The sequence below is a fragment of the Panthera onca genome, chromosome C1 (genome assembly GCF_046562875.1).
Source record: "Panthera onca isolate mPanOnc1 chromosome C1, mPanOnc1 haplotype 2, whole genome shotgun sequence".
Classification (NCBI taxonomy): Eukaryota; Metazoa; Chordata; class Mammalia; order Carnivora; family Felidae; genus Panthera; species Panthera onca.
This window is the reverse complement of record NC_138346.1, coordinates 200,871,998-200,888,161: the sequence shown is the minus strand read 5'-3', so window position 1 is coordinate 200,888,161 and position 16,164 is coordinate 200,871,998. Positions and strand designations below refer to the sequence as shown.

Here is a 16,164-nt window from a genome sequence, read left to right as displayed (position 1 = left end):
AACTCCTGTATACAGAACCCTGTGTACCTAAGGACAGAGCCCTACACACACCTGTTTGCACACAGCCTGAGTGCTGGCACACAAGACGCCCTGTGCATTTACAGTTGGGTACACACAGCCCTGCATCCTCCCCTAGCCACACCTCCCACCCTTACCATCCCAGGAGGCCCCACCCCCAGACCTCAGGCCCCAGGAATGCTCTTTTGGAAGTTGGGTGGAGTCCCCAGGCAGGCTGGGCTCTAGGGAGCTTCCTGGAACCCCGGAGGCTTCATGTGTCAGTTCAGGGAGTTGCCTCTGCAGGGCAGGGCAGCCCCACCTGGCCTCTGTGGCTCTAGAGCCTGGGTGGGCTAAACTGGGCCAGAAGCAGGGAGTCAGGCAGTACCCCCACCCCACCTCATCTTATGAGGGTAACCTAGCATACTTGAACGACCCGGTCCTCCCAGCACCTCACCTTGGCCTCCCAGCTCTCTGCTTCCACAAACTCCAGTAGGGTTGGGGGGTGGGGGGAGTTCAGCTGCATACATCAGGCCCTCTGGTTTCCATCTCTGCCCTGCGTTCTGGTCATTGTCACAACCCCTTTCTCTTCCCAGTTGTCTCCCGTCAACAAAGTGTCGGGAAGAGTCCCCGGACTAGGAGGCAGGACTCGTGGGGACTTGCTGTATGTCCACGGGCCTCAGTTGCCCTTTCTGGATGGTGGGGGAGTTTTGAGTAAGTTGGGTTAATTAATATATTTTGATTCTATCCAGGGCCTCTTTTTGGCCTAAGCTGGGGGGTGGGGGGTGGAATTCCTGCTAAAACTGGGAAATAAGTCCCCCCTGATCCCCACTTCCTGGTGGTGGCCCAGGCAAAGACCTGGCTTCCCTGTACACTGTTACCTGAGCAGGCTATGCAGACAAGGTCCGACTCAGCAGGAAAGGCCTGTCTTCACCAGTGATTCCAGGGTAGTCCCTGCGGCAGCCTGAGAGTTGCCCCGAAACCGGGGCCCTCTGCACGCACTTAGCTGGGCAGGCTCTGGGGTCCAGGCCAATGGGTAGACAGGTAGGCAAGCTCCCATCTGTGGACGCAAACACAACACCCCAGGCATGAGCACAGTCACAGGATGAGCCAGCTAGAGGGACCAGGAGGCTGACCTGGATGGGATCCACTCTTGCAAAAAGTGAAATCAGGTACAATCTCATTTCACTGGGGAACGGCAAGCCTGTCTCTTGAAACCCCAGGTTCCTACTGGGAAACAGTATCATTGTATATGTAGGTACCCACATGCATGAACATGAACACACATGCTACGGTGGAAAGAACCTGACCATGGGGAGTCACAGTCCCTTGGCTCAACCCTCACCATATGATCACGGACAAGTCAATTACCCTCTCTGGCTCTTGGTTTTCTCATCTACAAAATGGGGAGATCTTATGAACGGGGAGGAATGCTTTGGGGAGACTGTATATGCTAACAGCTTACTTATAATGCAGGTGTGAGAATTGCTGTTCAAAGCGATGGTGAATGCAGATTTCCACGCGGGGTGTATATGCAGCTGGCGTGTACTCTTCTCCATCAGCAACTTGGTTAGGTCTCTTGTTTTCTTTAATAACCATGGCCCTTCTCACCACCCTCCTGCTTCCTGCCCATTTGTCTGCCTCCCCGAGGTCTGTACTGGAGCCCAGAGGGGGTCTGGGAACCAGGCCTCATGGACTGCTTACAGGTTCTGGTTGCCTGGGAATTTGTATGTGTGGTAGAGATCGTGCCTGTGTAAATGAACCTTTGTGAATGTTCAGCTGTCTGGGTAAATACACCTGTATGTGGGCTCCTGGGTCTTTTTGGCCTCTGTGTGTTTCTAAATGTCTGTGTGTATACATATGTGTTTAAAAGTGTACACGCATAGGATCCTAGGTTTGCTCAGTTATAGTCTGTGTGGTCAGCCGTGTGTGTGTGTGTGTGTGTGTGTGTGTGCGTGCGTGCGTATGTGCGCACGTGTGAAAGGCTGATGTGTACCTGGGTTCAGTATCTTCAGTTATATGTGTGGCTGTGTTGATCCGGCTCTATTCAGCTTTGTTTGTGTGTCCAGCTGAGCCTGTTTGCACGCCTATGAGGACATAGAAATGTGTGTCCGCCTTTGTGCGAGCACCCTGACCCCAGCTGTGGTTGGGTTTGAGTGTGCCTGTGTGTGTGCACATGCTCTGCCTGGCTCTCTGCATCGCGCTGTGTCAGGAGCTGAACCGGCTTCTGCCTGTCTCAGAGCTCTCTGGATGTGTGTGTGTGGGGCGGGGGGTGTCTCAGAGCTCTCTGGATGTGTGTGTGTGTGGGGGGGGGGGGTGCGCTTGGCTGATCTTCTGCTGTCCCTGCAGGTTTCCAATCTCGAGGCCTGTGACTGCGGGCACTGGTGTCACTGTGGATCAGTGTTACCTCCCTCCTACCTCTGCCTTTTTCTGGGCTTTCAGGGTCATGGTGTGACAGTGTGTCTGGTCACGGTGTCCCCGTGGGTCTGTTTTACTGTGGGTCAGGATGCGCTGCTGCGTGTGTCCACTCGTGCGTTGTGTAACCTCGTCATTGGGTGCCTCTGTGTGTGTCAGTGGGTCCTTGTGCCATATCACTGTATGTGTGTGCCAAAATAGCTATGTGTCAGTGTCAACATGTGTGTGAAGGTCTGTGTGCCATGGTGTGCCTGTCAGCACAATAGTGCCTCAGTGTTTGTGCAGTACCTTTGTGTAACTCCTCGGTGCGTGTCTGTGTGCATGTGCATTGCATGTGAGACCCTTTGTGAAACAGTGTGTGTCTGTGTCACTGTGTTTGTGTGCCTGGTTCCCTCCTCCCTCCTATCTCCTGCCTTCTCTCTCTCTCTCTCTCTCTCTCTCTCTCTCTCTGTAGGAGCCAGACAACTCCCCAAGCCTGGATTAGGGACAATTTATCCACAGGCAGAGAAGGAGAATTCCAACCTGCCAGAGCCTCCCTCCTCTGGTCCATCCCCCCTTTCCCCGTGGTTGGGTGGGCACAGAAATGCAGCCCGGCAGCTCCCAAGCCCTCTGGGAGCCCCCACCTCTGCAGCTCTCCAGAGGCCCAGGAGGGCGGAAAAGATGGAAATCTGGGTGGCCCCAGAGCCCTCCAGTGGGGGTGGACTGGCTGTCCCCCATCCAGGCCCCCACAGCTCAGCTCATCTTGGCCCTGTTCTTCTACATATGGTGGTGGTGGTTGGGGGGGGGGGGGGTGGTAAGAAGTCTGCATGGGGTCTGCCTGGCCCTGCGGGCTAGAGGGACCTAAGGAGCTCCCAGCCCCTCCACAACCTGATACTCCCCAACTGATAAATGCCAGCTCCCCCCACACCCCCTGAAATGGGAATAACTGGGGATCTTGCAACTGTGCCCGCACAGGCTGGGGGAGATGCTGGGAGGGGGGCAGTGTGGTGGGGGGAATGCAGGAGAGGGGGCAGGGGGGCTGAGCTGGGACTAAGGCTCCCTTCACGGTGCTCCAGGCGCAAGGCAGAATCACATGTTTCCCATTAGCTGCTCTGGCCTCCTTGTTCAGGGGGTGTTGGCTGGGGGAGATTTGTTCTGGTTGCAGACACCAGCCGAGACCACACAAGAGAGAGAGAGAGAGGAAGAGAGAGAGAGAGAGGGAGAAGGAGTGGGAGAGAGAAAGAGAGGGAGACTGAACCCCAGAGGGAAAGGAAAAGACAGAGAGGGACAGAGAATGATACACAGACACACGGAGGGAGAGAAACTGAGACAGAGAGACATGAGAGACAGACAGGCAGTGACAGACAGAAACTGCGTGACAGGCACACAAGAACACAAAAGCCAGAGAGGCAGAGACTGGTGATGGGGAGGGGCTCAGAGGGTGGGGGACAGCCACAGTGGACGGGAAGGTGGAGACACAGGTCAGAGGCCCGGGAGTGGGTGTCCCCAGGCACAGAGTGTGAGTGAGACTAGGAGGGACAGAGAAGGGAGATCAGCACTGGTCAAGGGACTGGGAGGGTGGCAGGGGGGCGAGATGCAGGGCACACCCGGAGAGGGACTGGGTGAGGGCACGGAGATGGCCCCGGTGGCGTGTGGGCAGGGGGAGTGGACGCTGAGAGCTGCTGGGTGGGGGCAGCCAGCACGCCCGGAGCCTCCCGCCTCCTGACCCTCGAGCCTCGGCGAGATAACAGGCCGAATAGTGCTGACTTGCGGTTCAGAAATCCAATATCCTCCGCGGCGCACTAATCGACTACCTGAGCTCCCGGCCCGCGCTGAGCTGCCCCGATTAATCCTGCGGCTCCACAGCCTTAATTAGTTTAACAGTTTCAGGGGCAGAAGAGGCAGGGACTGGGGTCCCCCCACGCCTGCAGGGACACAGACCCCCACGCCAACCCTGCCTGGTGCCCCACCTCCCCAGTCACCTCTGTCCCAGCCCCAGAGGCCGCTTGCCACATCGTGTGAAAAACACTGGGTCCTTCCTTCTGGGAAATAGTCCCAAGGGTTGGCACATGGGTCAGAAGGCAGGTCATGTGGGACTCAGACACCCCCCCCCCCCCGCCCTCACACTTGTCCCTGTGCTCACGGCTCTGAATGCTTCCCCTGGCCAGCCCTTTGGGGTCCTGTGGTCTACACGGGAAGGCCCCGCCAACTGTGGGCCCCATACCACTGGGCAACATGTTGTCTCTTTAGGGTGAGAGACAAGCTCCCAAGTTACTGACAACCTCCCAACAGCATGAGATAATCACACATGTCACTCCCCACAACAGCATGAGATGGGCACATGGTGACATCTCACACATACCCAACAGTCAGAGACAGGCGTATGGGTTGGTAACTACCCGCCTAACAGGATGAGCGAAGTACATAACCTGTCACTTCGCCCAAAGTGTGAGATGGGCACATCTGATACCCCCAGACAACAGGAGATAGGGACACAGGTTGTCACCCTCACAATGGTGTAACTAACATGCAGCCAGGCACTCCTACACCCACGATGGGATATGAAATGCAGAGAACCCCCCCCCCTCTCTCTCTCACACACACACACACACACACACACACACACACACACACACACACATAAGCCTTACCTCCCAGGTGTGAGGAAGGTATAGAGGACCCCTGCCCACAACCTCACCCTTTCCCCATGAGTCCTCCCTTCAGACTGCTGGAGGGGCACACAACATATCACCCCCTTACTGCTTCAGAACAGGTGACAACCCACCCCCACTGCTCCCCCATCACTGTCGCCAGCCTGGGTGGTGCTGTCCTCTGCCTGCAGAGGCGTCACAGCTCACAGGGCATGAATGTCACCCCAGCACTGCCAGAGCCGGGCACAGCCGCATGTTGCCCCAGTGATAAACACCACTGGCCCCAGGAGGAGGTGGAGGCGCACAGGGCTCTGGGCGTGACCTTGGTCCCTGGACACCAGGAGGGGAGGCGCTGTGGCCTCCCTCCTGGGTAACCTGTCTGCCTGGCGCTGCGGTAGATGAGTGCTGGGAAGGAAGCTGCCTGGCCACACGGACGACCTGGAAATGCCACCTCCCCAAGCTGCCACCCCTGCCCCATTTCTAATTGAATGTAGTGATCTAGGAAGGGGGCAGCACGAGTGGTGGAGGGACAGCTATTGCTGAGGCCTGAGGAGTTAGCTGTTCCTGTTAAGACTTCTCAGAGATGGGTGGTGGGGAGGTGGATTAGAGGCTGCTATTACCATGTCCTTAGGGCCCGGGACTGAGGAGGGAGTGTGATGACAGCTTCAGACCTGCACGGAGCCCCTAGTCCTTATGAAGGCCCCCTCTCCAAATTCAGGCCACAGAGCCCGACAAGGAGGCCAAAGTCCAGGGGCATGACTCACCCGGGGAACAGGCCCAGCCCGCTGGCCAGAGAGTGAGGGAGGCCAGGAGCCAAGGGGCCTGGGTTCAAGTCTGAGCTCCTCCCAGGCCAAGCTGAGTGACCTTGGAGCAGCAGCTCAGTCTCTATGGCTTTTGGGGAGGGGGAAGGGGCAGCAGCGAGGGAAGGGCCAGAAAGAAGCTGAGGCTGGAGACCAGCTAGCAGAGCATTGGGGGCCATGGGAAGGAGGACACAGCAGTCCGGTCCCTGACTCCACTGCTTCCTCACAAGGAACCTCAGCTTTCTGTACCTCAGTTTCTTCAGCTGTAAAGCGGGGATGGTAATGTCAGCCTCACAAGACAATGTGATATGAAGCGGGCAGGTGCTCAAAAAATGGGAGCTTCTTACTGAGGGGGGAAAATAGACTAAGAGAGAGGGTAAGAGACTTGTCCAAGCCATGGAGCAAGTTCGTAGCAGCTGAACTCAGTCTCCAGCCCTAGTTTCCCACCTGGAGCTGTTTCTGTTAAGACTGCTTGGAGGTCAATAATGAGTTGGGTGGGAGGAAGGGGAGGCTGTTGGGGTGCTGTTGGCCACAGAGCTGCCCTAGCGTCAAGACCAAGGAAACTGACAGGAGTCTGCTATACATCCCGACCTTTACCCTAAACCCCACTCGGCTCATCTTCAAACACTGGACCAGAGGGCCAGATCTAAGGGAGGAGGCAGCCCACAAACCAGCCTATGACCAGCGCCTGGATCTGGTGCTTAGAAGGACTGGGGTATCTGGGATGTCAGTGTGCAGAGTCTGCTTGTTGTCCAGGAGCCCAGAGAGGGACAGGCCTAGCCTGAGGTCACACAGCATGACAGCAGCAGAGCCCAGAGCCCTGGCCAGGGACAGTCTCAGAGCAGAGTCCCTCTAGCCCCTGGGGATGGCTGGAGCTGGGGGAGCCCTGGGGGACTGAGCAAAACGTGGCGACAGATGGCCTGCCGAGGCAGCGGCGATCTGGGCGGCTGGCAGGCATGCTCGCTCCCGCGCAGGGAAGCGGCTAATTTTAGCTGAGGCCTCGATGCCAGCTTTGTTCCCCCCCACCCACCCACCGAGGGGGCCCAGCATGCCTTGCGTGCAACCCGCCTCCCCCAGGCACCCCTACTCCCCCGCCTGGCCCCTTGTGAGTAGTGCCCAGACCTCAGGGTCCTAGAACTGTCTGCCTGACCAGGTCCCATCACACCCAGAGGCAAGGGCTAGGCCCTGGAGGCCTGGCACCCCCAACCCAGGGCCGGTTTCCCATGATTCCAAGCTCATTCCTTGAAGAGGGACAGTGAGTGGGAAAGAGGGCTAGAGGCCACTGCCCAGACTGGGAGAGAGGGCTTGACAGCAGGGGCTGGTAGTCCTGGGGGTGGGGTGGTGGGGTGGGGCACGGTCCTCTACTCATACTTAAGATGACCAGACCCTTATTCTACCCCTACCCTGAGACAGATTCCTCTGTGCTGGAGTCCCCGTGGTGTCGGTAAGCAAGGGGGCAGAAGTTACTCTAACCCTTCCCTGTTCTGCATAACTTTAACTTTGTTCCAGGAACTCAAAGTACTTTAAAGAAGTCAGAAATAGAGCTAGGGTAGTACCCTTGTGCCACTGGGGGAAACTGAGGCACAGTCGGAGACAGCCATCATTATAGCAGGGGAGGAAACCAATCCCAGGAATTGGTGAGGCCCAGACATGCTCTTCTTTGAGTTCTTACAGCCAGGGGGATTCTTGGGCCAGCTCAGCCCCTGGAACTACTCTCTGCCCTGGCGTGGCCTGGTAGAAGGTAGACTAGATGGATGAAGTCTGTGCTCTTAAAGCCTGGAAAGGCTGGCACGCTTGGCATCTGGCACCCCATCTCCTATAGGCTCTCTGACCTTAGAACCTCCCTTCCCCACCTCAGATTCAACTATAGATGCCCAACAAGGTACCAGCGCATCTGGCCCCTATTTGAAAGGGGACTCCTTTGGGGTGACTCTTGGGGGGGGGGCCCATCCCTGTTCCAACCCAGGGGCCATGAGGGAAATGACCAAATGGAAAATAGAGGAAGACAACTTCCTCTATTCTTTCATAGAAAGAAATCTATGTAATTAGAGGAGAGAGTCAGAAGAAGAGAAGAGGGAAGGCAAAACGAAGTAAGGAATCAGATTCAGGAAGAAAGAGAAAGAGGAAGAACACGGGGGCAAAAGACACAGGGCAGAATGATGCTTAAAGAGAAGGAGATGGGGCAGGGAGGGGATGAGAGAGACGGAGGACAGGATGCTGGAGGAAGGAACACAGCAAAAGAGAACTCAGAAGAGAGGGACAGAGGAGGAAGAAAAAGACAAAGACACAGAGAGACAGGCAGGATGAGGCAGAGACAAAGACAGAGAGAGAGAGAGAGAGAGAGAGAGAGGGAGGGAGGGAGAGAGAGAGAGAGAGAGAGAGAGAGAGAGAGAGAGAGAAAGGGAGCGCAAGATCCACAAAGAGGGGAAGAGATGGAGAAGGAGCCTGCCACAGACAGGGCAAGGCACAGAGAACTAAGGACACCACAGGGAGCTGGAGACAGACAGGGATTGACACACCCAGAGACCAAGAGAGACAGTCGGAGAGGGTGAGACACAGAGAATGGGGCGGGAAGAAGGGGGGAGACCCTAAGTGATAGAGTGTATGTGTGTGAGGGGGGACAGCACAGAGTGAGGAGGGAGGGGGCATGAGGAGGGGGGAGATGTCGTCGCCAGAGCTGGGGGGGACAGAGGACAGAAATGGAATGTGGGTCTGGGCATGAGGCTCACAGATGCATCGGCTCCGGTTTCAGCTGGGGCAGTTGGCTGATGGGGGGGCGGTGGGGGGGAAGGAAGGAGCAGAGCTGGTGAGGGGGGGGGGGCCTGTTGCCATGGCTGCAGGCACTGCAGGGGCACAGTCGGCTGGCACTTGGAGTTCTGGGCATGGTAGGGGGCTGACTGAGGGGAAAAGAAGGGGGGGGCGATGAAGAAGCCTTGCCCCTGCCCTCGGGGCTCTACCAAGGAAGAAAGTTTCCAGACAGAGGATGGGAGAGGTTGGGGCTGAGGAGGGCTCTGGGCCCTGCTCCACCCCACGGAGGCTGCCAGTGGGGCACAGCTCTACAGGTCGCCTGTGGGCATCCCAGGTTCCCACCCGGGCCTCAGGCTAGCCCCTGGGGACCCTCTGGCTCCATCCCCTCCAGTCTAGCTGAAGATCCCGCATGCTGCTGCTGCTGTTTTTGCTTGCAGGGGAGCAGCAAGATTGTGAATTCAGGATCTGTAATCCTAACGCAGAGCCCAGGCCTACCGGGCTCCAGTTGCCAAGGCGACGGAGGGTCAGAGGGCAGCGCGGGGCGCCCGCTCCTCCAAGTCAGAATCCCAATTGTTAAAGCCCAAGAATAAACAGCTGAAGCGGCCGTGGGGGGGCTGGGAGGGGGGCTGAGGTCTGCATCGGCTCAGTGTGGTGTTGTCAAGCGAGATGTCACTAATTGTCTGAAGGAACGGGCTGAGGCAGCTCTTAACTGCTTCTGTGCCACCGGAGACACCTTGGCTGCCTGGCCCCATCCCCCGGGCCTCCCAGCATTCCACTGGGCCAGCTTGGTGCTGGGATTGCTGGCCCAGCATAATCTCTGCCTCTCTTGCACTGAACCCCCACATACTTTGGCTCCCAACACTCCTCCCAACTTGGAACCTCCCACCTGCAAGCTAAATCTTTATGTCCCCAGAACCAGTACCCCCCCCCCCAACTACTGGGCCCACAATACAGCCCTGAACTGCCCATTTGGCCTGCAAAACCCCTCCCTGCTCCCCCAGCATCTCCACCTCAGCCTCCCAGAAGTCAGGGATCCTGGTACAAGGTGTATAGATTGCAGAGATCAGACTTTGGGCTCTTCTGATCTTTGGAGGGTAGACAAAGGCCCTCCTATAGCAAAAAGGAAGGTCTATGGCATCTTTCTGTGCAACTCCTGACTCAGTCACACACCAGAACCAAAAAACCTGAGCGGGGCCAGGAAACCCCATTTCTAGCTTTGGTTGTTCTACCTACTTTCTGCGTGACTTTTGACAGGGTCCTCTCCCCCTGCAGCCTGCTTCATCTATCATCCATCCTGAACATTCAGTAGAGCCAGGCTGTGTCTGGAGCCCCTGCCCAGAGGAACTCCCAATCCAGTGGGTGGGAAAGGCTCATAATACAAAGTAGAAAACAATCTGAGATCCATCAGGTAAGATACTCCATGAAAAACACAGAGCAGTTTGGTACACAGTAAACTGATCAGTGGACTACAGCTAGTTAGTGGTATACTGGTATCCCGTTATTACAGAGAGTCGCTAAAAGGGGGGAGGTAATCAGAAAAAAGACGGGGGAGGGCGAGGCCGGTTTCTGGAAGGCTTCCTGCAGAAGGTGGTAGCTGGTAAGATTTGGATAGGTGAGCAAGGTAGAGTGCTCCCTGTGAGAGGTCTTGTGAGCTCCTTCAAAGGGAGCTGAGCTCCAAGGTCTCAGGGTCGCATGTTCAGCCCCTCCCAGAGCAGGAAGGAGGAGGCCCTCTGTGGTCTCCCAGCCCCACACGCCAGGCCCTGCCTCCTTCTCCACCCACCGAGCCTCCGGAGAGCAAGAGATTGGTGCCTGGAGTGGGGGCGGAGGGCGTGGGCAGGGCTCCTGGAGATTGGTAGCACCTGGAGTGATGTCACGAGAGGCGGGGTCAGGGTTTCGGGCACTCCCCCAGCCCGAAAGCCCCAGACCCCTGCCCAAGGCCAGAAGTGCGGTCCCCGGGAGGGGGCGCTCAGGCCACCTGGCCACCCCTCATCAGGTGGCGGGCGGGGCTGGGGCGCTGTCCGTGGGCGGGGAGCTGGGCGCGGAAACAGGGGATCCCCCAGAGAGGGCCCAGCCCAGCCTGGGGCTGGATGCGTACAAAAGGCGACTTGTTCTTTCTTGGGATGCCTGCGCCTTCTCAAACATACCTACAGCCACACTCCAGGGACAGCTACACCCACACATTGCTGCACAAAGCCTGCCAGGGTGGGGAGTAGGGGGGCTGTCGCCGACCCAAGAGGTCACCTTTAAGAACCTTGCCCCGACCGCCTTTTGCCACAGGCTCAACACCATTCGTTTCACACCATCCCACCCCAAGTGACCTGGATACTCCCACAGCCACACACACAGCTCTGGGGACACTGATGCAGTCACATTCTCATAATTCCCCTCTCTCTCAGACCATCTGTAGCTCACCAACTCTTTCCGGCTCTAGAGTCAGACCAGGAGCTTCAACAGGGTCACCTTAGCAGACGATCAAGCCCATTAAGGTTACTTTTTACTGAGCCCTTATTCTTTGCCCATCCTTACAATGACCTTTTGTGGGGAGTGGTATTAGTCTCATTTTGTGGGTGGGGAAACTGAGGTTTAGGTTTACTAGCTCACGTAAGGCAAAAGCAAGGATTTGAACCCAAGTCAAACTTGACTTTAGAGCCCATGTTCTTCTGTGTATTGTCTCTACCAATCATAGCACCTTACATTCTAACACCCCACCACACACACAACCGCGGACGGCAAAACAATCTGAGTCAAGGTGTAATTCTCCACCCCAAACACATGTCAATGTCACAGTCTAGTATCAGGCGGTTTCTCTCACTCATCAGACAGTGTACGTGTGCTGAGGGGGAAGAGCCTCTAAGCTTTGCATCTCCAAGGTTGGCCGTCAGTCATTATAAATGGGGCAGAGAGTGAGAGCAGGGCCAGAACAGGCTACCTCTAACCTTTCCAGCAGGCTCACCTCCACCTCCCCTGACCCCGGGATGACAAAGCACTGCCATACTGGCTGGGGCACCAGGCCTGCAGCTCTCCCAGACCCCTTGGGCCAAGATCCTCCCTTAGCCCCCAACCCCTGCTGAGAACAAGTAGAAACAAACTCCTTCCTGGGGATGTCAAAGCACCTTTCCTGGGGGAGGCGGCTCTGTGATCCCCTGAGCCAGCTAGGGAGAAGGATCGGGTTACTCTTTCCCCAGCTGTGCCTGGACTCCTTGGGGCTGACCTTTCACCTCATCCAGGCCAGGACCCAAAGGGGGCCCGGAGTGCAACCCTCACCTCCGGTTAACCCTCTGCATTCCTAGTCTTTTCATTGTGGGGGTGGGGTTGGCGGTGGGGGTGCTACCAGGACCCAGAGGGTCTCAGGAAGCCCGGCTGGGCTTGCCAACCTTTCCCCACCCTCCCATCCTGGGGTCCGGTTTCCCAGAGAGCTTTACAGAATGCTCCTCCCTGCCCCCTGCCCAAGCTGCCCTGCCCTGCCAGGATCAGATACCTCCCTCAGCCTAAGCAGCTGAAAATGACCTGGGCTATTTTCGCTCTGGGATCGCGTTGCAAACTCCCCCTTGAGCTGGCAGCTTCCCACATCCCTCCAGACCATTGCCCCCCACTCCTCATCCCTAACCCAGAGCCGCTGACTTATAGGACAGGAGGACTTTTAGAGACCACAGGCCTAAGCCCCTCAGATGGGGAGACTGAGGCCATGAGGAGTCAAGCACAGGGCCGGGCAAAGAACCAGGCTTTCTGGGGCTCCGCCCAGGTCTCTTTCTACTGTCTAGCACAGCCTGCTCTGTACCCTAGATCTCAGAGCCTCTGACCCAGCCAAAAACCCAGCCGACCTCCTCCAAGCACCGGAAAGTCACACTGGAGGCTACCCACAAGTCTCTGTGCCTCTCTGCATGTCAGAAACTGCTTCTGCCACACTCTTCTCTTTGTTTAGAAGTGGGACCAGGTCTGTACCTGTATCACAGCTATGTGGATCACGGGAATGTTTTGGCAGGTGCAAACTGGGAAGAAAGACAGGGAGACCGAGGCCCAGAGGAATGGAGGGTAGATTGATTCAGGCTTTCTGGGGTTTATGTGGCATAATGCTTCCATGTTCCCAGCAGCCCCTTGCTCCAGCTTCTTGGTACCCCCTCTCCATTCCTACCAACCCAGCCCCCTCCAGGCCCCTGCCCCTCCACCTCAAGCCCCAGTCCTCCTGGGCAGGAATGTGACTGGTCAGGTCTGAGCTGACCACATGAGTGGCTATAAGGCGACAGACCCCCCCCCCCATCCTCCCATCCCCCCAGCCTGGGGGAGCTCACATACCAAGGCAAGGTGGGGGGGGGGGTGCAGCTGCTTTAACCCTTTGCAGCCAGGCTTTTAGGGTGAAAAAGAGAGGTAACTTTATTTCCTATGGCCACTCCCATTTAAGTGGTGCAGAACTTGGAGTTCTGCACCTGGGGGATGGGGGTGCCGGGGGGGCCTGGGGATTGCAAGCAGAATTGACTTCCCTGAGGAGGTGGAATGAGGGCATTTGCCCTGCTAGTCCCTGTTAAGAAAAATTATCCTTTGCCACCCCAACTGTTTAATCTCATCTCCCATGACATTTGGAAAAACAGTCAGGAGCTGGTACTGAGGAGAAGGAAAGAACAAATCATGAACCCCAACCTCAGGAGCCCCTAGTCTGATGGGAGAAATACAACCCTGCCCTGGGGAGTCTGAGGGGGGAGAGAGCAGGCACAGAGGTTGGGACAAAGAGCTGTGAGCAGAGAAGAGCATGTTGCTGCGCAGGAGTGGGAGGAAGCCAGGGCAGGAGCAGAACAAGCCAGGTGGGGTCAGATCAGGCAGGCTTCCCGGAGGCCCCTTGGCCCACACCCCTCCCCCCAGGCTCTGGAATCTCGGGGGTCAGGGCTGAGGGACAGCCCCGCCCCCTGCTCCCCTCGGGCTCAGGAATTCCACCAGCCAAGGAGGGGGGGGGGGCAGCTGCTTCGGCCTCAGTCCAAGTTGGCTCCCACTGGACCGGGAACTGCAGCTCCTCCTTGGGGGGGCCCCCCACCCCCACCCAAGCCCTTGGGCTGGCCCCCAGCCCCCTCCCCTCCCCCTCCCTGGCTGGCACTGTGTGTGCCAGGCGCTGGCAGAAAACAAACCCGCCGGGGTGGGTTTGCAGGGAGCGGGGTAACCTTGACACAGTTGCGGCAGTCGCTAATGGCAGACACACACTCCGCCTGTTCTGGGGGGACTGTTGCCGTTGCTAGGAAACCGGCAGCCGCGTGAATGGAAATGGGTCAGTAAACCTGGGGAGAGATAGTGTGACACTCGAACCACTGCAGCTGCTCCAGCCCACACCGAAATCCCTCCTCTTCAATATTTATCACTCCCGCCTGGGCCCTCAGCTCCTGCCAGACCCTGCACCAGCCTGGCCCTCAGGTTCCCCCCCCCCCCCCAAGGCTCCACAGGGGAGGGAGGAGAGGAGAGATGGGGGGTTGCTTATCCGCTCCTTGGGGGGGCCCCCCAGGCGGGATGGAACTGGTTCTGGAGGAGATTGAACAGGAAACAGAGTCTAATCCTGTGGCGGGGAAGGGGTTAAAAGGTCAATTCACGCCTGTTCCTGACTTAGGCACCGTGGTAAAATTACTGCAAGTGTGAGCAGGCTAGCAACCGCCTGCTTGCCTACCTGCGGAGGCACTGATTAAGACAGGAGACCTCCCTCCCCGAAGAGATGGAGGGGAAAGAGGCACCCAAAACGCGGCCAGGATTCGCTCACAGCTTGAAAACACCTTCCTTTACAGCCAGGCAATCTCCCTAATGTAGCCTAAGGCTTTCTAACAGCCAGAACCGATGCCTCTCGTACAATCTGATAAGCACCCCAAATGGACAGGCGCTGCTCGCTGCCTTACAATAAACACAGTCCCGTACACACACCCCTCAAAACAGCCAGACACTCACTGTTCAGGAAACCTTGACGAAACCCCTACAATAGAACATGACAACTGCAATCCCGAACAGTGCGGTTCAGCTCAACACCTGTAAACAAGCCGACTAACCTAGGCACAGGCAAGACCGTACTGTGTCAGACTGTGCTGAATCTTCCATCACTTCCCAGTAGGGCTGGAGGCTCCCCGCGCTGTCTGCCCGAACCCAGAGCTTCGCTCTCTGGTTCCTCTACGTTTCTTTCTTTGCCACCGCCAGCTTTCTTGTCTTGCACACACCCCAATATACGGCCCCTTCGATCGCTCTTCCGGACACACCATCCCACAAGCTAGCTGCCTCGTGCACCGCACCCCCCCATTCCCTAGAGGCTGACTGGTCACTGACACACACATTCCCTTCCCCTAGAAGCAAGAGGTCTCACAGCCCCGACTGACACAAGCTCTTGTTCTTAGGCACAGGCCTCTCTACTGACAAGAGACACCCTGGGAATCAGCAGTACCACTCGCTTGGGTGCCATGCCCCCTCCGCCCACCACAATCTCTGCCAGTGTCCCTGAGCAATGTGTGTAGGGAAGGGAGGCACTCCAGTCTTCTGGAGGTGGGGATACCTCCACAGGAATCTCCCATCTGACTCGGTTCTGTGTGCTCCTATCTCCTAGGATACATCAGTCAACACAGTCTCGGAGCCTGTCAGAGCTGGAAGGTGCCTTAGGGAGTCACTAATCCAGCCTCCTCTGCTATGCAGGAGGAAATGAAGGCCCAGAGAGGGGAAGTGGCCTGCCCGAAGTCACAGAGCCCAACTGTGGCTGTTGGTCCCTCTCTCTTCAGTCTCTCACGGAGAGCTCTCTATGGGTTGGAGAGAAATTGAGGGGGTACAGGAAGCCCAGGAGGGCTTCCCTGAGGCGGAAGGAGGTGGGGCTGGAGTAGTCGGGAGAGGGCGGCTACAGTCCTAGAGAGGAGCTTATGAGAACTGCCCAGCAGTGGGTTCAAAGACACGGACACCTGGCAGCCCTGGAATCTGGGCCACATAAATTTGCTCGAATCTGGACTATGCCAAAATGGTCTGGTGGACATTCATCCCCACCCCACTTCTCATCCCAGGGCCCCTGGCACCCCCACCCCCCAAGCTGCTTCCCCAAACCACAGGTAAAGGAAGGCTCTGTTCCCCATTGCTGGCCTTGAAAGTACATTCTAGGGAATCTCTGGCTTTTATTATTTAAATGAACCTCTGCCAGAAAGCCTCTGGGATGCTCCTGAAAGAGGTGTTCTGCTAGGTAGCTTTTATGTCCACTCCATTTTGCAGAAAAGCAAACTGAGGCTCACAGAGGCACATAGTTTGCTCAAGTTCACACAGACAACAAATGGAGCCTTGAGTTCCTTCCAGTACATAAGGAAGGCCAATCCAACAGGAAACAGGGAGAGCTGGAGGGGGGGGGGGGGTCATGGGGGGAGGGAAGGGTGGGAATTGACACAGGCCCAGGCCCAACATCCTGGGCTGAGGGGGAGCCAACAGGGATCTTAATTTGAATCTGGGTATCTGGGTTCCACCCCCACCCACTCTAGCAGAGGTGGAGTGAAAGGTCAGCGCCGTGATGGGAGGGAAAGGAAAGCAGGATTCCACCAGACTCTCAGACTGCCTAGGCCATACCCCAGGGAGCCAGGCCAGGGGCTGCCCAGCTT

At 57.1% G+C, this 16,164-nt stretch overlaps 1 protein-coding gene across 10 annotated transcripts in view; it reads right to left on the bottom strand.

The window, feature by feature from the left end:
* Window positions 1–16,164, bottom strand: part of AHDC1 (AT-hook DNA binding motif containing 1) — a 64,142-nt gene that overhangs the window by 19,885 nt on the left and 28,093 nt on the right. For 7 of the 10 annotated variants that reach the window (XM_060623449.3, XM_060623443.3, XM_060623447.3 and 4 more), the window contains one exon: window positions 876–1,054. The exons of 1 other annotated variant lie outside the window; for it this stretch is intronic. The gene's annotated coding sequence lies outside the window, so the exon portion shown is untranslated. Of the gene's footprint in view, window positions 1–451; window positions 687–875; window positions 1,055–1,459; window positions 4,249–16,164 lie in introns of those variants that run through there. 2 more of the 10 variants (XM_060623445.3, XM_060623451.3) reach the window with 2 other exon arrangements.